General features: G+C 45.5%; 10 non-coding genes and 1 pseudogene across 10 annotated transcripts; all 11 read right to left on the bottom strand.

The window, feature by feature from the left end:
* Positions 1-790: 790 nt before the first annotated feature.
* LOC142718097 (U2 spliceosomal RNA) lies at positions 791-981 on the bottom strand. The gene has a single exon (XR_012872233.1). It is a non-coding gene; the product is annotated as a U2 spliceosomal RNA (small nuclear RNA).
* Positions 982-2325: 1344 nt separating this feature from the next.
* Positions 2326-2516, bottom strand: LOC142718096 (U2 spliceosomal RNA). The gene has a single exon (XR_012872232.1). It is a non-coding gene; the product is annotated as a U2 spliceosomal RNA (small nuclear RNA).
* A 1346-nt stretch (positions 2517-3862) lies between these two features.
* LOC142718094 (U2 spliceosomal RNA) lies at positions 3863-4053 on the bottom strand. The gene has a single exon (XR_012872230.1). It is a non-coding gene; the product is annotated as a U2 spliceosomal RNA (small nuclear RNA).
* A 1346-nt stretch (positions 4054-5399) lies between these two features.
* Positions 5400-5587, bottom strand: LOC142718133 (U2 spliceosomal RNA). The gene has a single exon (XR_012872269.1). It is a non-coding gene; the product is annotated as a U2 spliceosomal RNA (small nuclear RNA).
* Positions 5588-11872: 6285 nt separating this feature from the next.
* LOC142718093 (U2 spliceosomal RNA) lies at positions 11873-12063 on the bottom strand. Its single transcript, XR_012872229.1, has one exon. It is a non-coding gene; the product is annotated as a U2 spliceosomal RNA (small nuclear RNA).
* Positions 12064-13373: 1310 nt separating this feature from the next.
* LOC142718092 (U2 spliceosomal RNA) lies at positions 13374-13564 on the bottom strand. The gene has a single exon (XR_012872227.1). It is a non-coding gene; the product is annotated as a U2 spliceosomal RNA (small nuclear RNA).
* Positions 13565-14874: 1310 nt separating this feature from the next.
* On the bottom strand, positions 14875-15065 carry LOC142718091 (U2 spliceosomal RNA). The gene has a single exon (XR_012872226.1). It is a non-coding gene; the product is annotated as a U2 spliceosomal RNA (small nuclear RNA).
* Positions 15066-16375: 1310 nt separating this feature from the next.
* On the bottom strand, positions 16376-16566 carry LOC142718090 (U2 spliceosomal RNA). The gene has a single exon (XR_012872225.1). It is a non-coding gene; the product is annotated as a U2 spliceosomal RNA (small nuclear RNA).
* Positions 16567-17876: 1310 nt separating this feature from the next.
* LOC142718089 (U2 spliceosomal RNA) lies at positions 17877-18067 on the bottom strand. The gene has a single exon (XR_012872224.1). It is a non-coding gene; the product is annotated as a U2 spliceosomal RNA (small nuclear RNA).
* A 1306-nt stretch (positions 18068-19373) lies between these two features.
* On the bottom strand, positions 19374-19564 carry LOC142718087 (U2 spliceosomal RNA). The gene has a single exon (XR_012872223.1). It is a non-coding gene; the product is annotated as a U2 spliceosomal RNA (small nuclear RNA).
* A 1306-nt stretch (positions 19565-20870) lies between these two features.
* On the bottom strand, positions 20871-21077 carry LOC142718135 (U2 spliceosomal RNA; annotated as a pseudogene).
* Positions 21078-22196: the final 1119 nt, after the last annotated feature.

The following is a 22196-nucleotide window of genomic DNA, read 5'->3' as shown; positions in this document are numbered from 1 at the left end:
AGAGGGCAACACTGCAACAGCCGGCCGCCAGGCTGTCTTTTTTTTGCACATTTATTTGCCTCCAGGAGGCCACAAGAGGGAGACAAGGGACTGCAAAATGGAAAATAGGCATCCACCAACTTTACAGACAACTTCTCTTTGCTCCTACAACCTCCATCCTTGCACAGTTTGTTATTCTTCCAGGTAACATAGTAACAAATCCAAATTGCTGCTCTCTTTGTAGGCAAGCAAGGGTTTGTTGCAACTGCAATTCTTACTTCTTCTTGGAAATGTAGGGACGACAGTACATTCCATCACATCCATCTAGTGTACACAGGTAGGTCCATTGTGGCGGGCGGGCTGCTTTAATGGCTGTTTGCTGTTCCCCCTACTCCACTCCACTATTTGACTGTGGTGCTGCATCAATCAATCAGTGGCTGGCTCAGGTGCAGCTCTTTAACCTACCTAAAAGGGAGGGCGGAGAGAAGACAAGGAAGGTGAATGAGCTGTTCCAATGTGAAATGCCGGAAACACAGAAACACAGAAGACACACACACACACACACACACACACACACACACACACACACACACACACACACACACACACACACACACACACAACAAGAGGTGGCAATGTATTAATTAATTGCATTTAATAAATGAGCTCATTATCACACATGACTGTACAAATGCATTGTCCAACAGGTGTTGAAATAATGGGATTAAAAGGGGAGATCCCATCAGAAAGACAAAAACAATAGCAAACACAAATAGCACTTTTGGAATCTGATTTTAGTCAACACATAAGGGAAGGGTGCACCGGTCCTGGAAATACTGCAATACCAGGTCAATGCGTGGAGTGGACAGAGCAAGCTCTATTTCCATCTCCCTGTTCTAAAAATCCATTTAATATATGGTCCCCAGATAGGGGACGTATCAGATATTAAACTGATAAGAACAGATACTACACTTGATCTTAGCCAAAAGGCCGAGAAGCGATAACCCGAGCGGCCCTTGCCTTGCCCGAGCCTGTCCCATACTGCTGTTCACCCCTTGCAGCGATTGATTCAGCCTACTCCTAGGCAATTCCATGGGGCCCTGCAGGCTCACACACATTTACAGCTACTAAGCGGGAGGGAGGTGAATAAAGGCCGGAGAGGAAGCTACACAGGATTTGCTTCTTTTGCTTGCACCACAATGCAGTGCTGAAAGAGGAGGAATCTACATAAAAACGCCTTCCTGGCAACGCCCAAATGCCCTCCTGCCATGCAGATAAACACTGGCAGCGGCAGCAAGTGCATGCCCACAGCCACCCCTTGTTCCTTCACACCTTGTATCAGCTGTAATCCAGTCCAGTCCAGTCCAGTGCTGCCTGCTGAGCAGCACTGACCAACACTGCCTGGGCCCAGGCTTTTATCTATCTCTGAGGCAGGCCCCATTATGATGTCAGAAAGCTGGCTCTGGAATCCTGAGGGCTCCACTATGACACGTGCAAAGTTCCGTCTGAACTTTATATAAGACGGTGCGGCTCAGTCAGTCACTCAGTGTTGCCTGAGAGGGCAACACTGCAACAGCCGGCCGCCAGGCTGTCTTTTTTTTGCACATTTATTTGCCTCCAGGAGGCCACAAGAGGGAGACAAGGGACTGCAAAATGGAAAATAGGCATCCACCAACTTTACAGACAACTTCTCTTTGCTCCTACAACCTCCATCCTTGCACAGTTTGTTATTCTTCCAGGTAACATAGTAACAAATCCAAATTGCTGCTCTCTTTGTAGGCAAGCAAGGGTTTGTTGCAACTGCAATTCTTACTTCTTCTTGGAAATGTAGGGACGACAGTACATTCCATCACATCCATCTAGTGTACACAGGTAGGTCCATTGTGGCGGGCGGGCTGCTTTAATGGCTGTTTGCTGTTCCCCCTACTCCACTCCACTATTTGACTGTGGTGCTGCATCAATCAATCAGTGGCTGGCTCAGGTGCAGCTCTTTAACCTACCTAAAAGGGAGGGCGGAGAGAAGACAAGGAAGGTGAATGAGCTGTTCCAATGTGAAATGCCGGAAACACAGAAACACAGAAGACACACACACACACACACACACACACACACACACACACACACACACACACACACACACACACACACACACACACAACAAGAGGTGGCAATGTATTAATTAATTGCATTTAATAAATGAGCTCATTATCACACATGACTGTACAAATGCATTGTCCAACAGGTGTTGAAATAATGGGATTAAAAGGGGAGATCCCATCAGAAAGACAAAAACAATAGCAAACACAAATAGCACTTTTGGAATCTGATTTTAGTCAACACATAAGGGAAGGGTGCACCGGTCCTGGAAATACTGCAATACCAGGTCAATGCGTGGAGTGGACAGAGCAAGCTCTATTTCCATCTCCCTGTTCTAAAAATCCATTTAATATATGGTCCCCAGATAGGGGACGTATCAGATATTAAACTGATAAGAACAGATACTACACTTGATCTTAGCCAAAAGGCCGAGAAGCGATAACCCGAGCGGCCCTTGCCTTGCCCGAGCCTGTCCCATACTGCTGTTCACCCCTTGCAGCGATTGATTCAGCCTACTCCTAGGCAATTCCATGGGGCCCTGCAGGCTCACACACATTTACAGCTACTAAGCGGGAGGGAGGTGAATAAAGGCCGGAGAGGAAGCTACACAGGATTTGCTTCTTTTGCTTGCACCACAATGCAGTGCTGAAAGAGGAGGAATCTACATAAAAACGCCTTCCTGGCAACGCCCAAATGCCCTCCTGCCATGCAGATAAACACTGGCAGCGGCAGCAAGTGCATGCCCACAGCCACCCCTTGTTCCTTCACACCTTGTATCAGCTGTAATCCAGTCCAGTCCAGTCCAGTGCTGCCTGCTGAGCAGCACTGACCAACACTGCCTGGGCCCAGGCTTTTATCTATCTCTGAGGCAGGCCCCATTATGATGTCAGAAAGCTGGCTCTGGAATCCTGAGGGCTCCACTATGACACGTGCAAAGTTCCGTCTGAACTTTATATAAGACGGTGCGGCTCAGTCAGTCACTCAGTGTTGCCTGAGAGGGCAACACTGCAACAGCCGGCCGCCAGGCTGTCTTTTTTTTGCACATTTATTTGCCTCCAGGAGGCCACAAGAGGGAGACAAGGGACTGCAAAATGGAAAATAGGCATCCACCAACTTTACAGACAACTTCTCTTTGCTCCTACAACCTCCATCCTTGCACAGTTTGTTATTCTTCCAGGTAACATAGTAACAAATCCAAATTGCTGCTCTCTTTGTAGGCAAGCAAGGGTTTGTTGCAACTGCAATTCTTACTTCTTCTTGGAAATGTAGGGACGACAGTACATTCCATCACATCCATCTAGTGTACACAGGTAGGTCCATTGTGGCGGGCGGGCTGCTTTAATGGCTGTTTGCTGTTCCCCCTACTCCACTCCACTATTTGACTGTGGTGCTGCATCAATCAATCAGTGGCTGGCTCAGGTGCAGCTCTTTAACCTACCTAAAAGGGAGGGCGGAGAGAAGACAAGGAAGGTGAATGAGCTGTTCCAATGTGAAATGCCGGAAACACAGAAACACAGAAGACACACACACACACACACACACACACACACACACACACACACACACACACACACACACACACACACACACACACACAACAAGAGGTGGCAATGTATTAATTAATTGCATTTAATAAATGAGCTCATTATCACACATGACTGTACAAATGCATTGTCCAACAGGTGTTGAAATAATGGGATTAAAAGGGGAGATCCCATCAGAAAGACAAAAACAATAGCAAACACAAATAGCACTTTTGGAATCTGATTTTAGTCAACACATAAGGGAAGGGTGCACCGGTCCTGGAAATACTGCAATACCAGGTCAATGCGTGGAGTGGACAGAGCAAGCTCTATTTCCATCTCCCTGTTCTAAAAATCCATTTAATATATGGTCCCCAGATAGGGGACGTATCAGATATTAAACTGATAAGAACAGATACTACACTTGATCTTAGCCAAAAGGCCGAGAAGCGATAACCCGAGCGGCCCTTGCCTTGCCCGAGCCTGTCCCATACTGCTGTTCACCCCTTGCAGCGATTGATTCAGCCTACTCCTAGGCAATTCCATGGGGCCCTGCAGGCTCACACACATTTACAGCTACTAAGCGGGAGGGAGGTGAATAAAGGCCGGAGAGGAAGCTACACAGGATTTGCTTCTTTTGCTTGCACCACAATGCAGTGCTGAAAGAGGAGGAATCTACATAAAAACGCCTTCCTGGCAACGCCCAAATGCCCTCCTGCCATGCAGATAAACACTGGCAGCGGCAGCAAGTGCATGCCCACAGCCACCCCTTGTTCCTTCACACCTTGTATCAGCTGTAATCCAGTCCAGTCCAGTCCAGTGCTGCCTGCTGAGCAGCACTGACCAACACTGCCTGGGCCCAGGCTTTTATCTATCTCTGAGGCAGGCCCCATTATGATGTCAGAAAGCTGGCTCTGGAATCCTGAGGGCTCCACTATGACACGTGCAAAGTTCCGTCTGAACTTTATATAAGACGGTGCGGCTCAGTCAGTCACTCAGTGTTGCCTGAGAGGGCAACACTGCAACAGCCGGCCGCCAGGCTGTCTTTTTTTTGCACATTTATTTGCCTCCAGGAGGCCACAAGAGGGAGACAAGGGACTGCAAAATGGAAAATAGGCATCCACCAACTTTACAGACAACTTCTCTTTGCTCCTACAACCTCCATCCTTGCACAGTTTGTTATTCTTCCAGGTAACATAGTAACAAATCCAAATTGCTGCTCTCTTTGTAGGCAAGCAAGGGTTTGTTGCAACTGCAATTCTTACTTCTTCTTGGAAATGTAGGGACGACAGTACATTCCATCACATCCATCTAGTGTACACAGGTAGGTCCATTGTGGCGGGCGGGCTGCTTTAATGGCTGTTTGCTGTTCCCCCTACTCCACTCCACTATTTGACTGTGGTGCTGCATCAATCAATCAGTGGCTGGCTCAGGTGCAGCTCTTTAACCTACCTAAAAGGGAGGGCGGAGAGAAGACAAGGAAGGTGAATGAGCTGTTCCAATGTGAAATGCCGGAAACACAGAAACACAGAAGACACACACACACACACACACACACACACACACACACACACACACACACACACACACACACACACACACACACACACAACAAGAGGTGGCAATGTATTAATTAATTGCATTTAATAAATGAGCTCATTATCACACATGACTGTACAAATGCATTGTCCAACAGGTGTTGAAATAATGGGATTAAAAGGGGAGATCCCATCAGAAAGACAAAAACAATAGCAAACACAAATAGCACTTTTGGAATCTGATTTTAGTCAACACATAAGGGAAGGGTGCACCGGTCCTGGAAATACTGCAATACCAGGTCAATGCGTGGAGTGGACAGAGCAAGCTCTATTTCCATCTCCCTGTTCTAAAAATCCATTTAATATATGGTCCCCAGATAGGGGACGTATCAGATATTAAACTGATAAGAACAGATTTTTTTTTTTTTTTTTTTTTTTTTTTAAAACCATTTCAGTTAGTTATAAGCAACTTATAATGTTTCTCAAAACTTGAAAATCAAATCCACGTTGCTTCAAACTTATCATCATTCTGGTTTGTTCTTTATTTTTTCTTCAATTTACATAAACAATCACAAAAAAAAAACAGAACAATATTACCTACATCGTATCAGGAATTTCCATTTTTTGAACTTCCATATCCCCTCTGAATCTAGGCCACCACCACGCTGTCTATCCCACAAATACATGACGTAAAGTCTAGACAAAATCATCCTAATACACTCATTTACAGGCACTAATTTCCTTTTAAACACTAACAAGTTTCTCACATCCCACAAACTTTCCATCACACATGCCATAATTAACCACATAATTCTATCTTTCATACGACTACTTGCACCCATTCCAAACATTGCTACTTTCCAATTAACAAATTTTACCCCCGCTAGTTCTTTACACAAACCACCCACCCCTTTCCATACTTCATACGAATAGTCACAATCCCACAACATATGTCTCACACTCTCACTTGCTCCACATCCATTCCTCGGGCAAACCTCAGACCTAATAAGATCCCTTCTTTTCTGCACTTGCCTAACAGGTAGGATATTATGCAGCGACATCCATACAATATCACGCTGTCTGTTTGACATACCACTCACCTTCAATTTACTCCATACACTCTGCACTTCATTAGACCTCAAACCTGCAATTTCACATGGAATTTCATTCGCACGTATTCTCTTCATCACCGCATTCTTATTTTTAAACTCACTCATTGGCACAGCAAGCAAGTCATTTTTCCTCACAAAAACCTCAATCCTCATATACCACACTGGACACTTGAAAGCCACAGGCACACTTGCATCTCTCTTTACCCAATTCAGACCATACAACATCCAACCAGCCAAGTATCTAATCATGAAACCAGTCTTATTATTCCTCTGCACTAACACAGACACCACTTTGATATAATTCAAAGCCAAAAATACCTCAACATTTGGAAAATCCAAACCACCATTCACACACATCTTATACACATACTCTCTCTTCAATTTTTCCATTCTACTCCCCCAAAAAAATGTAAAAATCATCTTTTCCGTCTTCTTAATTTTGTGAGTAGCAAAAGGGAAAACAACTGCACAAAAAAGTAAAATTGGTAACACAACAGATTTAACTATCAAAATTTTTCCCGTCAGTGTCAAACTTCTCAGTCTCCAAAAGTTCAGTTTTCGTTCTATTCTCATACCACATTCATCCCAACTTTCATTCCCTCTCAAATCCTCATTAAATTGCACACCCAATATTTTAATAGCACCCATCTCACAATTAACCCCATCCATTCTCACACTCCTATCACCAAAACACTTAAAGCTACATTTACCCCAATTCACTTTAAACGCAGACGCACTACAAAACAACCTCAACAACAATCTCGCTCTATTTATCTCCGCCTCTCTTTCACTAACAATCACCACATCGTCCATATAACCCAATACTTTCAGAGACTTACCATTACTCCCAGGAATTAATAACCCCCTCATAAATTTTTCCCTTCTAACCATACACAACAACACTTCAATCACACTAATGAACAGGACAGGGGACATAGGACAACCCTGCCTGACACCTGACCTTATCCCCACTTTTCCACTCAGAAACCCATTTACGAGAAACTCACTTGTTACGTTCCCATACAAACCTTTCACTGCATACACAAACTTTCTCGGAAAACCCATTTTACACAGCACACTAAACATAAACTCATGCGACACCCTATCAAATGCCTTTTCAAAATCCACAGATAGGACCATACATTTCTGCTTTCTATCCATACAGTCCCCAATCATATCCCTTAGTAACAACAAATTATCAGTCATACTTCTACCAGGCACTGCACACACTTGATCTTCATTCACCACTTCAGCAACAACCTCACGCATCCTATTGGCCAATACTTTACTAAAACACTTATAGTCAGAATCCAACAAAGTAATTGGCCTCCAATTTGCCAAATTTTTCTTCTCACCTTTTTTATATATCAGCACAACCACACCTTCTTTCATAGATTTGCTCAACACACCATGCTTCCACATATACTGACATACCTCAAGCAAATCCCCACCAATTATATCCCACATCCTCACATATAATTCAATTGGGATCCCATCCTTCCCAGGTGTTTTATTTTTACTTGCACTCATCACCACATTTCTCACTTCATCCATGGTAATATCACCACACAGAGACTCACAATCTTCCTCTCCAAGTTTATTTTCCAACCCATTCAAAACCTCATTCATCAAATCCTTATCATACCACTTCTCTCCATACAACTGGGTATAAAAACCTTCAACTTCACTCATCACATCCTTTCCAGAAACACACTCACCCCTATCATTCAATAATTCATCCATATCATCCTTTTTACCACATATTTTTTTGAAAAAAAATCTTGTACATTTTTCATCTTTGTCTAAGTTTTCAACTTTTGATCTATATATAATTTTTTTCCCTTTTTCCTCTAATAAAAGCCTACTTTCATTCCTTGCGTCCCTCATCAAATCACTGACATCCACACCAAGCTCGCCAAGTTTTCTCAACCATTCTATTCTAACATTCAACTCATTATATTGGTTTCTTAGCATAGCTGCTTTTTTATAGCCCCATTTTTTAAAGAATCTTTTACATTCATTCTTCATCCAATCCCACCACTCCAACACATTCCCAAAAGATTCCTGCCGCGATTTCCATCCTTTATACGCATATATAAAAGCCTTCACAATTCTTTCATCCTCTAATAAACTTACATTTAACTTCCATACCCCTGCACCACGCACTAAACGAACATCCCCTTCAAAAGTTGCACACATACACACATGGTCAGAAAAGGTCACATCGCGCTGCCGCAAACTCATGCACCCCACATTTTTTGAGAAAAGCACCCGATCTATCCTTGATGTTACCCCTCCTCTATCAGACCTATAAGTGTCGGGTGGTGGCTTTCCCAAATGAACCTCAGCAGCATCTATAAAAGAAAAATCTTTGATTAATTGGTACAACTTTTTACCAGATACATCCATTTTTTCCCCTTCCGTCACACAGTTAAAGTCCCCAACCCAAATCGTAGGAATTCTCCCTGGCAAAAAAAAGGACAACTTCTCTAGGAGCTCTAACCTCTCTTCTTTTTTTGTTGCTCCATATATATTAATTACCCTTACCCTCCACCCTCTGACATTTATCTCTGCCAAAATACACCTCCCCACTTCCACCACAATATAACTTTCTAATTTTAAATTCCTATTCCCTAGCAATATTCCTACCCCATCATTTTTATTTATAGAAGAACCAGACCATATACATTGGCCATATGGCCATTCCTGTTCTGGCACAGGTTCCCTAATACCGCATTCTTGCAAACAATATACATCAGCTCCTAAATTTTTTAAAAAATCCAGAACTGCAGCCCTCCTGGGCTTAGATTGAATCAGTCGTACATTTAAGGATACGACATCAAATGTAGGTTTGGATGCCATATTTTAATTTTCATAGCCAGATAACCGCAGGTTGTCCATTTGCACTTCAGCCTTTGCCTTCTGGAGGCTGGCAACCTAATGTGAAGAAACTGGTCCCTTGATCTTCTAGAAAAGGCTCATCAAACGAAATCACTGATGAGGGGTATTCCTCCTCCCTTCCAGGGGTTACAGGGGGTGACGCGGCCAGCCTGGCTCTCTTAGCCCCCATATCCAGAATTTCGTCTGCAGGTCGGGTGCCTACAGTGGTAAAATCCCCTTGACCTCCAACTCCTTCCAGAAACACTTCATCCAGACTCCAAGAAACAGGAGGAGTCACGGGGACGTCGCCCTCAATTTCTCCCTCACCCTGTAGCCCAGTCTGGGCATCGGATGGGTGAGGAAGATCCTCCTCGACCGGGGCTACCTCCATGCCTGCCCCTTCCTCCACACGTACTTCTACTGGAGATGTGCTTAAAGAAGCCAGATAGTCAGCGGGTACCTCCTCGCCCAACCGTCCAGTTCTCGCTATCATCTCAGCCACTTGGCTCCTGGCTGCCTCTGCATATGACTTCTTCCGCAGAGGGCAGTCTTTGAATGTATGCCCTTCCACCTCGCAGAGATTACAAACAATGCGGTTGACACATTCTTTTGCTTTGTGACCCTCCTGGTTACATCTGGAACACTTCCCTGAATTTTGACATCCTTCCCTTGTGTGGCCAAAAACTTTACAATTCCTGCAGAAGGGAGGACACCTGGGAAAAAACAGATATCCCCTGTCTCTTCCAATGGAGAAGTTCGATGGAGGGAAATGGAAGCCTCCTGGTTCCTCAATATCTTGCCGAAACCGGACCCGAAATTTGTATTTCCCATTCCAGATCATTTCAGTGTTCAAGATTTTATTCTCAAACTTAACATATGCACAATGTCTAGACAGGAATGCCGTGATATCTTGCAAAGGTACATGTGCATTGTAGAGAAAAACAACCAGGAAGACTTCTCCTTCATCATACAGCAGGATAAAAGTAAGTCCTCCAAGCTCAGGATTGTTCACATTTTGCATCAAATTGTAATGGAAAGTATGGCAGGCAGGTAAATCCGTCAATATCAAGGTAAAATGACCAACCTTATGCTCCTGAAGACAAAGGATTTTCTTCCGCTCCACTTTCAGAATTCCAAACAAGATGTTGTTCACCAGGTGTCGTAGGTCCAGGGTCTTCTCTGATCCAACATCAACTTCGATCCGAATGCCGTACTTGACCCGGGTTTCCCCGGCCTTAGCGTGACGTACAATAACGCCCATGTCGATCGCCTTCCTGCCACTGGCTGTCTCCCTATAGCAACAAGCAGCTTAAGCCCCAAAGGGCGATGCTGCAGGGCCGAGAGTTCAGCACTGGACGCCTCTGGTTAGCCACTTGAGCTTAGCCAAAAGGCCGAGAAGCGATAACCCGAGCGGCCCTTGCCTTGCCCGAGCCTGTCCCATACTGCTGTTCACCCCTTGCAGCGATTGATTCAGCCTACTCCTAGGCAATTCCATGGGGCCCTGCAGGCTCACACACATTTACAGCTACTAAGCGGGAGGGAGGTGAATAAAGGCCGGAGAGGAAGCTACACAGGATTTGCTTCTTTTGCTTGCACCACAATGCAGTGCTGAAAGAGGAGGAATCTACATAAAAACGCCTTCCTGGCAACGCCCAAATGCCCTCCTGCCATGCAGATAAACACTGGCAGCGGCAGCAAGTGCATGCCCACAGCCACCCCTTGTTCCTTCACACCTTGTATCAGCTGTAATCCAGTCCAGTCCAGTCCAGTGCTGCCTGCTGAGCAGCACTGACCAACACTGCCTGGGCCCAGGCTTTTATCTATCTCTGAGGCAGGCCCCATTATGATGTCAGAAAGCTGGCTCTGGAATCCTGAGGGCTCCACTATGACACGTGCAAAGTTCCGTCTGAACTTTATATAAGACGGTGCGGCTCAGTCAGTCACTCAGTGTTGCCTGAGAGGGCAACACTGCAACAGCCGGCCGCCAGGCTGTCTTTTTTTTGCACATTTATTTGCCTCCAGGAGGCCACAAGAGGGAGACAAGGGACTGCAAAATGGAAAATAGGCATCCACCAACTTTACAGACAACTTCTCTTTGCTCCTACAACCTCCATCCTTGCACAGTTTGTTATTCTTCCAGGTAACATAGTAACAAATCCAAATTGCTGCTCTCTTTGTAGGCAAGCAAGGGTTTGTTGCAACTGCAATTCTTACTTCTTCTTGGAAATGTAGGGACGACAGTACATTCCATCACATCCATCTAGTGTACACAGGTAGGTCCATTGTGGCGGGCGGGCTGCTTTAATGGCTGTTTGCTGTTCCCCCTACTCCACTCCACTATTTGACTGTGGTGCTGCATCAATCAATCAGTGGCTGGCTCAGGTGCAGCTCTTTAACCTACCTAAAAGGGAGGGCGGAGAGAAGACAAGGAAGGTGAATGAGCTGTTCCAATGTGAAATGCCGGAAACACAGAAACACAGAAGACACACACACACACACACACACACACACACACACACACACACACACACACACACACACACACACACACACAACAAGAGGTGGCAATGTATTAATTAATTGCATTTAATAAATGAGCTCATTATCACACATGACTGTACAAATGCATTGTCCAACAGGTGTTGAAATAATGGGATTAAAAGGGGAGATCCCATCAGAAAGACAAAAACAATAGCAAACACAAATAGCACTTTTGGAATCTGATTTTAGTCAACACATAAGGGAAGGGTGCACCGGTCCTGGAAATACTGCAATACCAGGTCAATGCGTGGAGTGGACAGAGCAAGCTCTATTTCCATCTCCCTGTTCTAAAAATCCATTTAATATATGGTCCCCAGATAGGGGACGTATCAGATATTAAACTGATAAGAACAGATACTACACTTGATCTTAGCCAAAAGGCCGAGAAGCGATAACCCGAGCGGCCCTTGCCTTGCCCGAGCCTGTCCCATACTGCTGTTCACCCCTTGCAGCGATTGATTCAGCCTACTCCTAGGCAATTCCATGGGGCCCTGCAGGCTCACACACATTTACAGCTACTAAGCGGGAGGGAGGTGAATAAAGGCCGGAGAGGAAGCTACACAGGATTTGCTTCTTTTGCTTGCACCACAATGCAGTGCTGAAAGAGGAGGAATCTACATAAAAACGCCTTCCTGGCAACGCCCAAATGCCCTCCTGCCATGCAGATAAACACTGGCAGCGGCAGCAAGTGCATGCCCACAGCCACCCCTTGTTCCTTCACACCTTGTATCAGCTGTAATCCAGTCCAGTCCAGTCCAGTGCTGCCTGCTGAGCAGCACTGACCAACACTGCCTGGGCCCAGGCTTTTATCTATCTCTGAGGCAGGCCCCATTATGATGTCAGAAAGCTGGCTCTGGAATCCTGAGGGCTCCACTATGACACGTGCAAAGTTCCGTCTGAACTTTATATAAGACGGTGCGGCTCAGTCAGTCACTCAGTGTTGCCTGAGAGGGCAACACTGCAACAGCCGGCCGCCAGGCTGTCTTTTTTTTGCACATTTATTTGCCTCCAGGAGGCCACAAGAGGGAGACAAGGGACTGCAAAATGGAAAATAGGCATCCACCAACTTTACAGACAACTTCTCTTTGCTCCTACAACCTCCATCCTTGCACAGTTTGTTATTCTTCCAGGTAACATAGTAACAAATCCAAATTGCTGCTCTCTTTGTAGGCAAGCAAGGGTTTGTTGCAACTGCAATTCTTACTTCTTCTTGGAAATGTAGGGACGACAGTACATTCCATCACATCCATCTAGTGTACACAGGTAGGTCCATTGTGGCGGGCGGGCTGCTTTAATGGCTGTTTGCTGTTCCCCCTACTCCACTCCACTATTTGACTGTGGTGCTGCATCAATCAATCAGTGGCTGGCTCAGGTGCAGCTCTTTAACCTACCTAAAAGGGAGGGCGGAGAGAAGACAAGGAAGGTGAATGAGCTGTTCCAATGTGAAATGCCGGAAACACAGAAACACAGAAGACACACACACACACACACACACACACACACACACACACACAACAAGAGGTGGCAATGTATTAATTAATTGCATTTAATAAATGAGCTCATTATCACACATGACTGTACAAATGCATTGTCCAACAGGTGTTGAAATAATGGGATTAAAAGGGGAGATCCCATCAGAAAGACAAAAACAATAGCAAACACAAATAGCACTTTTGGAATCTGATTTTAGTCAACACATAAGGGAAGGGTGCACCGGTCCTGGAAATACTGCAATACCAGGTCAATGCGTGGAGTGGACAGAGCAAGCTCTATTTCCATCTCCCTGTTCTAAAAATCCATTTAATATATGGTCCCCAGATAGGGGACGTATCAGATATTAAACTGATAAGAACAGATACTACACTTGATCTTAGCCAAAAGGCCGAGAAGCGATAACCCGAGCGGCCCTTGCCTTGCCCGAGCCTGTCCCATACTGCTGTTCACCCCTTGCAGCGATTGATTCAGCCTACTCCTAGGCAATTCCATGGGGCCCTGCAGGCTCACACACATTTACAGCTACTAAGCGGGAGGGAGGTGAATAAAGGCCGGAGAGGAAGCTACACAGGATTTGCTTCTTTTGCTTGCACCACAATGCAGTGCTGAAAGAGGAGGAATCTACATAAAAACGCCTTCCTGGCAACGCCCAAATGCCCTCCTGCCATGCAGATAAACACTGGCAGCGGCAGCAAGTGCATGCCCACAGCCACCCCTTGTTCCTTCACACCTTGTATCAGCTGTAATCCAGTCCAGTCCAGTCCAGTGCTGCCTGCTGAGCAGCACTGACCAACACTGCCTGGGCCCAGGCTTTTATCTATCTCTGAGGCAGGCCCCATTATGATGTCAGAAAGCTGGCTCTGGAATCCTGAGGGCTCCACTATGACACGTGCAAAGTTCCGTCTGAACTTTATATAAGACGGTGCGGCTCAGTCAGTCACTCAGTGTTGCCTGAGAGGGCAACACTGCAACAGCCGGCCGCCAGGCTGTCTTTTTTTTGCACATTTATTTGCCTCCAGGAGGCCACAAGAGGGAGACAAGGGACTGCAAAATGGAAAATAGGCATCCACCAACTTTACAGACAACTTCTCTTTGCTCCTACAACCTCCATCCTTGCACAGTTTGTTATTCTTCCAGGTAACATAGTAACAAATCCAAATTGCTGCTCTCTTTGTAGGCAAGCAAGGGTTTGTTGCAACTGCAATTCTTACTTCTTCTTGGAAATGTAGGGACGACAGTACATTCCATCACATCCATCTAGTGTACACAGGTAGGTCCATTGTGGCGGGCGGGCTGCTTTAATGGCTGTTTGCTGTTCCCCCTACTCCACTCCACTATTTGACTGTGGTGCTGCATCAATCAATCAGTGGCTGGCTCAGGTGCAGCTCTTTAACCTACCTAAAAGGGAGGGCGGAGAGAAGACAAGGAAGGTGAATGAGCTGTTCCAATGTGAAATGCCGGAAACACAGAAACACAGAAGACACACACACACACACACACACACACACACACACACACACAACAAGAGGTGGCAATGTATTAATTAATTGCATTTAATAAATGAGCTCATTATCACACATGACTGTACAAATGCATTGTCCAACAGGTGTTGAAATAATGGGATTAAAAGGGGAGATCCCATCAGAAAGACAAAAACAATAGCAAACACAAATAGCACTTTTGGAATCTGATTTTAGTCAACACATAAGGGAAGGGTGCACCGGTCCTGGAAATACTGCAATACCAGGTCAATGCGTGGAGTGGACAGAGCAAGCTCTATTTCCATCTCCCTGTTCTAAAAATCCATTTAATATATGGTCCCCAGATAGGGGACGTATCAGATATTAAACTGATAAGAACAGATACTACACTTGATCTTAGCCAAAAGGCCGAGAAGCGATAACCCGAGCGGCCCTTGCCTTGCCCGAGCCTGTCCCATACTGCTGTTCACCCCTTGCAGCGATTGATTCAGCCTACTCCTAGGCAATTCCATGGGGCCCTGCAGGCTCACACACATTTACAGCTACTAAGCGGGAGGGAGGTGAATAAAGGCCGGAGAGGAAGCTACACAGGATTTGCTTCTTTTGCTTGCACCACAATGCAGTGCTGAAAGAGGAGGAATCTACATAAAAACGCCTTCCTGGCAACGCCCAAATGCCCTCCTGCCATGCAGATAAACACTGGCAGCGGCAGCAAGTGCATGCCCACAGCCACCCCTTGTTCCTTCACACCTTGTATCAGCTGTAATCCAGTCCAGTCCAGTCCAGTGCTGCCTGCTGAGCAGCACTGACCAACACTGCCTGGGCCCAGGCTTTTATCTATCTCTGAGGCAGGCCCCATTATGATGTCAGAAAGCTGGCTCTGGAATCCTGAGGGCTCCACTATGACACGTGCAAAGTTCCGTCTGAACTTTATATAAGACGGTGCGGCTCAGTCAGTCACTCAGTGTTGCCTGAGAGGGCAACACTGCAACAGCCGGCCGCCAGGCTGTCTTTTTTTTGCACATTTATTTGCCTCCAGGAGGCCACAAGAGGGAGACAAGGGACTGCAAAATGGAAAATAGGCATCCACCAACTTTACAGACAACTTCTCTTTGCTCCTACAACCTCCATCCTTGCACAGTTTGTTATTCTTCCAGGTAACATAGTAACAAATCCAAATTGCTGCTCTCTTTGTAGGCAAGCAAGGGTTTGTTGCAACTGCAATTCTTACTTCTTCTTGGAAATGTAGGGACGACAGTACATTCCATCACATCCATCTAGTGTACACAGGTAGGTCCATTGTGGCGGGCGGGCTGCTTTAATGGCTGTTTGCTGTTCCCCCTACTCCACTCCACTATTTGACTGTGGTGCTGCATCAATCAATCAGTGGCTGGCTCAGGTGCAGCTCTTTAACCTACCTAAAAGGGAGGGCGGAGAGAAGACAAGGAAGGTGAATGAGCTGTTCCAATGTGAAATGCCGGAAACACAGAAACACAGAAGACACACACACACACACACACACACACACACACACACACACAACAAGAGGTGGCAATGTATTAATTAATTGCATTTAATAAATGAGCTCATTATCACACATGACTGTACAAATGCATTGTCCAACAGGTGTTGAAATAATGGGATTAAAAGGGGAGATCCCATCAGAAAGACAAAAACAATAGCAAACACAAATAGCACTTTTGGAATCTGATTTTAGTCAACACATAAGGGAAGGGTGCACCGGTCCTGGAAATACTGCAATACCAGGTCAATGCGTGGAGTGGACAGAGCAAGCTCTATTTCCATCTCCCTGTTCTAAAAATCCATTTAATATATGGTCCCCAGATAGGGGACGTATCAGATATTAAACTGATAAGAACAGATACTACACTTGATCTTAGCCAAAAGGCCGAGAAGCGATAACCCGAGCGGCCCTTGCCTTGCCCGAGCCTGTCCCATACTGCTGTTCACCCCTTGCAGCGATTGATTCAGCCTACTCCTAGGCAATTCCATGGGGCCCTGCAGGCTCACACACATTTACAGCTACTAAGCGGGAGGGAGGTGAATAAAGGCCGGAGAGGAAGCTACACAGGATTTGCTTCTTTTGCTTGCACCACAATGCAGTGCTGAAAGAGGAGGAATCTACATAAAAACGCCTTCCTGGCAACGCCCAAATGCCCTCCTGCCATGCAGATAAACACTGGCAGCGGCAGCAAGTGCATGCCCACAGCCACCCCTTGTTCCTTCACACCTTGTATCAGCTGTAATCCAGTCCAGTCCAGTCCAGTGCTGCCTGCTGAGCAGCACTGACCAACACTGCCTGGGCCCAGGCTTTTATCTATCTCTGAGGCAGGCCCCATTATGATGTCAGAAAGCTGGCTCTGGAATCCTGAGGGCTCCACTATGACACGTGCAAAGTTCCGTCTGAACTTTATATAAGACGGTGCGGCTCAGTCAGTCACTCAGTGTTGCCTGAGAGGGCAACACTGCAACAGCCGGCCGCCAGGCTGTCTTTTTTTTGCACATTTATTTGCCTCCAGGAGGCCACAAGAGGGAGACAAGGGACTGCAAAATGGAAAATAGGCATCCACCAACTTTACAGACAACTTCTCTTTGCTCCTACAACCTCCATCCTTGCACAGTTTGTTATTCTTCCAGGTAACATAGTAACAAATCCAAATTGCTGCTCTCTTTGTAGGCAAGCAAGGGTTTGTTGCAACTGCAATTCTTACTTCTTCTTGGAAATGTAGGGACGACAGTACATTCCATCACATCCATCTAGTGTACACAGGTAGGTCCATTGTGGCGGGCGGGCTGCTTTAATGGCTGTTTGCTGTTCCCCCTACTCCACTCCACTATTTGACTGTGGTGCTGCATCAATCAATCAGTGGCTGGCTCAGGTGCAGCTCTTTAACCTACCTAAAAGGGAGGGCGGAGAGAAGACAAGGAAGGTGAATGAGCTGTTCCAATGTGAAATGCCGGAAACACAGAAACACAGAAGACACACACACACACACACACACACACACACACACACACACAACAAGAGGTGGCAATGTATTAATTAATTGCATTTAATAAATGAGCTCATTATCACACATGACTGTACAAATGCATTGTCCAACAGGTGTTGAAATAATGGGATTAAAAGGGGAGATCCCATCAGAAAGACAAAAACAATAGCAAACACAAATAGCACTTTTGGAATCTGATTTTAGTCAACACATAAGGGAAGGGTGCACCGGTCCTGGAAATACTGCAATACCAGGTCAATGCGTGGAGTGGACAGAGCAAGCTCTATTTCCATCTCCCTGTTCTAAAAATCCATTTAATATATGGTCCCCAGATAGGGGACGTATCAGATATTAAACTGATAAGAACAGATACTACACTTGATCTTAGCCAAAAGGCCGAGAAGCGATAACCCGAGCGGCCCTTGCCTTGCCCGAGCCTGTCCCATACTGCTGTTCACCCCTTGCAGCGATTGATTCAGCCTACTCCTAGGCAATTCCATGGGGCCCTGCAGGCTCACACACATTTACAGCTACTAAGCGGGAGGGAGGTGAATAAAGGCCGGAGAGGAAGCTACACAGGATTTGCTTCTTTTGCTTGCACCACAATGCAGTGCTGAAAGAGGAGGAATCTACATAAAAACGCCTTCCTGGCAACGCCCAAATGCCCTCCTGCCATGCAGATAAACACTGGCAGCGGCAGCAAGTGCATGCCCACAGCCACCCCTTGTTCCTTCACACCTTGTATCAGCTGTAATCCAGTCCAGTCCAGTCCAGTGCTGCCTGCTGAGCAGCACTGACCAACACTGCCTGGGCCCAGGCTTTTATCTATCTCTGAGGCAGGCCCCATTATGATGTCAGAAAGCTGGCTCTGGAATCCTGAGGGCTCCACTATGACACGTGCAAAGTTCCGTCTGAACTTTATATAAGACGGTGCGGCTCAGTCAGTCACTCAGTGTTGCCTGAGAGGGCAACACTGCAACAGCCGGCCGCCAGGCTGTCTTTTTTTTGCACATTTATTTGCCTCCAGGAGGCCACAAGAGGGAGACAAGGGACTGCAAAATGGAAAATAGGCATCCACCAACTTTACAGACAACTTCTCTTTGCTCCTACAACCTCCATCCTTGCACAGTTTGTTATTCTTCCAGGTAACATAGTAACAAATCCAAATTGCTGCTCTCTTTGTAGGCAAGCAAGGGTTTGTTGCAACTGCAATTCTTACTTCTTCTTGGAAATGTAGGGACGACAGTACATTCCATCACATCCATCTAGTGTACACAGGTAGGTCCATTGTGGCGGGCGGGCTGCTTTAATGGCTGTTTGCTGTTCCCCCTACTCCACTCCACTATTTGACTGTGGTGCTGCATCAATCAATCAGTGGCTGGCTCAGGTGCAGCTCTTTAACCTACCTAAAAGGGAGGGCGGAGAGAAGACAAGGAAGGTGAATGAGCTGTTCCAATGTGAAATGCCGGAAACACAGAAACACAGAAGACACACACACACACACACACACACACACACACACACAACAAGAGGTGGCAATGTATTAATTAATTGCATTTAATAAATGAGCTCATTATCACACATGACTGTACAAATGCATTGTCCAACAGGTGTTGAAATAATGGGATTAAAAGGGGAGATCCCATCAGAAAGACAAAAACAATAGCAAACACAAATAGCACTTTTGGAATCTGATTTTAGTCAACACATAAGGGAAGGGTGCACCGGTCCTGGAAATACTGCAATACCAGGTCAATGCGTGGAGTGGACAGAGCAAGCTCTATTTCCATCTCCCTGTTCTAAAAATCCATTTAATATATGGTCCCCAGATAGGGGACGTATCAGATATTAAACTGATAAGAACAGATACTACACTTGATCTTAGCCAAAAGGCCGAGAAGCGATAACCCGAGCGGCCCTTGCCTTGCCCGAGCCTGTCCCATACTGCTGTTCACCCCTTGCAGCGATTGATTCAGCCTACTCCTAGGCAATTCCATGGGGCCCTGCAGGCTCACACACATTTACAGCTACTAAGCGGGAGGGAGGTGAATAAAGGCCGGAGAGGAAGCTACACAGGATTTGCTTCTTTTGCTTGCACCACAATGCAGTGCTGAAAGAGGAGGAATCTACATAAAAACGCCTTCCTGGCAACGCCCAAATGCCCTCCTGCCATGCAGATAAACACTGGCAGCGGCAGCAAGTGCATGCCCACAGCCACCCCTTGTTCCTTCACACCTTGTATCAGCTGTAATCCAGTCCAGTCCAGTCCAGTGCTGCCTGCTGAGCAGCACTGACCAACACTGCCTGGGCCCAGGCTTTTATCTATCTCTGAGGCAGGCCCCATTATGATGTCAGAAAGCTGGCTCTGGAATCCTGAGGGCTCCACTATGACACGTGCAAAGTTCCGTCTGAACTTTATATAAGACGGTGCGGCTCAGTCAGTCACTCAGTGTTGCCTGAGAGGGCAACACTGCAACAGCCGGCCGCCAGGCTGTCTTTTTTTTGCACATTTATTTGCCTCCAGGAGGCCACAAGAGGGAGACAAGGGACTGCAAAATGGAAAATAGGCATCCACCAACTTTACAGACAACTTCTCTTTGCTCCTACAACCTCCATCCTTGCACAGTTTGTTATTCTTCCAGGTAACATAGTAACAAATCCAAATTGCTGCTCTCTTTGTAGGCAAGCAAGGGTTTGTTGCAACTGCAATTCTTACTTCTTCTTGGAAATGTAGGGACGACAGTACATTCCATCACATCCATCTAGTGTACACAGGTAGGTCCATTGTGGCGGGCGGGCTGCTTTAATGGCTGTTTGCTGTTCCCCCTACTCCACTCCACTATTTGACTGTGGTGCTGCATCAATCAATCAGTGGCTGGCTCAGGTGCAGCTCTTTAACCTACCTAAAAGGGAGGGCGGAGAGAAGACAAGGAAGGTGAATGAGCTGTTCCAATGTGAAATGCCGGAAACACAGAAACACAGAAGACACACACACACACACACACACACACACACACACACAACAAGAGGTGGCAATGTATTAATTAATTGCATTTAATAAATGAGCTCATTATCACACATGACTGTACAAATGCATTGTCCAACAGGTGTTGAAATAATGGGATTAAAAGGGGAGATCCCATCAGAAAGACAAAAACAATAGCAAACACAAATAGCACTTTTGGAATCTGATTTTAGTCAACACATAAGGGAAGGGTGCACCGGTCCTGGAAATACTGCAATACCAGGTCAATGCGTGGAGTGGACAGAGCAAGCTCTATTTCCATCTCCCTGTTCTAAAAATCCATTTAATATATGGTCCCCAGATAGGGGACGTATCAGATATTAAACTGATAAGAACAGATTTTTTTTTTTTTTTTTTTTTTTTTTTTTTTTTTTTTTTTTTCAACAAAGTTTTTTATTGGCAAAAATAATATATTTTACAGACTTTTTTTTAAAATTGAAACCACAAGATAAAATCAACAGCATAATACATGAATATTCATACATTTAAATGAATACAAAAGTAATAATAATAAGACCATTAATACAGATGTTATAATAAAAGTACAGAACAATAGCAGGATAAAATTTATACAGGGCATAAAAGACATAAAAGAATAAAACCATTTTTATTTACAATGTTATGGTATTCCACATTTGCAAACACCACATGGATGTTGCTTCTTTTACCCCTAGCTGCTTTTTGTCCCTAAGATAATAAATATACATTTCACTTAGGGCATATTTCACACAATTTTTAACGTCAATAAAATCATGTTTAAAAAGCAGAATGTTCCTAACCTTCCAGATGGCATTCTTAAAACAGTTTAAAATGATCCAACAGACCATTTGCTGTTTAAAACTTGGGCAGTTAAAAAGACCATAAAACACGTATTCAAATTTAAGATCTTTAAGACCGCAGGCCCATTTCAGCAATGGGCCTACCTTCCTCCAAACCTCCTGTGCATATGGGCAGTTCCAAAACAGGTGCATTACCGTCTCGTCGTCACCACACCTGTCTCTCGGGCACTTGGCTCTCGCCACCAGTCCTCGCCTATGCTGGAATTCACGAGTAGGGAGGCACTGGTGAACGATTGCCCAGGCAAGGTCCTTGTGCACATTTGCCATAAATTTCCCGAAAACGTTCCGCCACACCACCTTGGACCTTGCCTGTGAGAAATTTGAAACTGCCAGAGTATCCTCCTGCCGCCTACAGGAGAGTGACACTTTTTTCTGGTCCCCCAATATGTCAGGCTCCAATTCTTGGAGACCTAGGAGCCTGACAGTTTTTTCGAGCACCGCATATTGTTTTGGGGGACACAGAAGCACAGGAGAATTCAAAGGGACACGAAACCATCGTTTAAAAATCATGCCCGTAGCGTACTTTAAAAAGTAGCTAAAAATACCATCAGAATTATACATTTTAAAACAGAAGCAAAAGTATTTAATGTAAAAGAAGTTAAAAAGGTTAGGAACATCTCTCCCGCCATTGTCCTTACATCTGTACATAAAATCACGTTTTAGTTTTTCCATT

This window comes from Rhinoderma darwinii, unplaced genomic scaffold, assembly GCF_050947455.1.
Source record: "Rhinoderma darwinii isolate aRhiDar2 unplaced genomic scaffold, aRhiDar2.hap1 Scaffold_4608, whole genome shotgun sequence".
Lineage (NCBI taxonomy): Eukaryota > Metazoa > Chordata > Amphibia > Anura > Rhinodermatidae > Rhinoderma > Rhinoderma darwinii.
The sequence above is the reverse complement of the archived record's forward strand: the minus strand, read 5'-3'. Positions and strand labels throughout refer to the sequence as shown.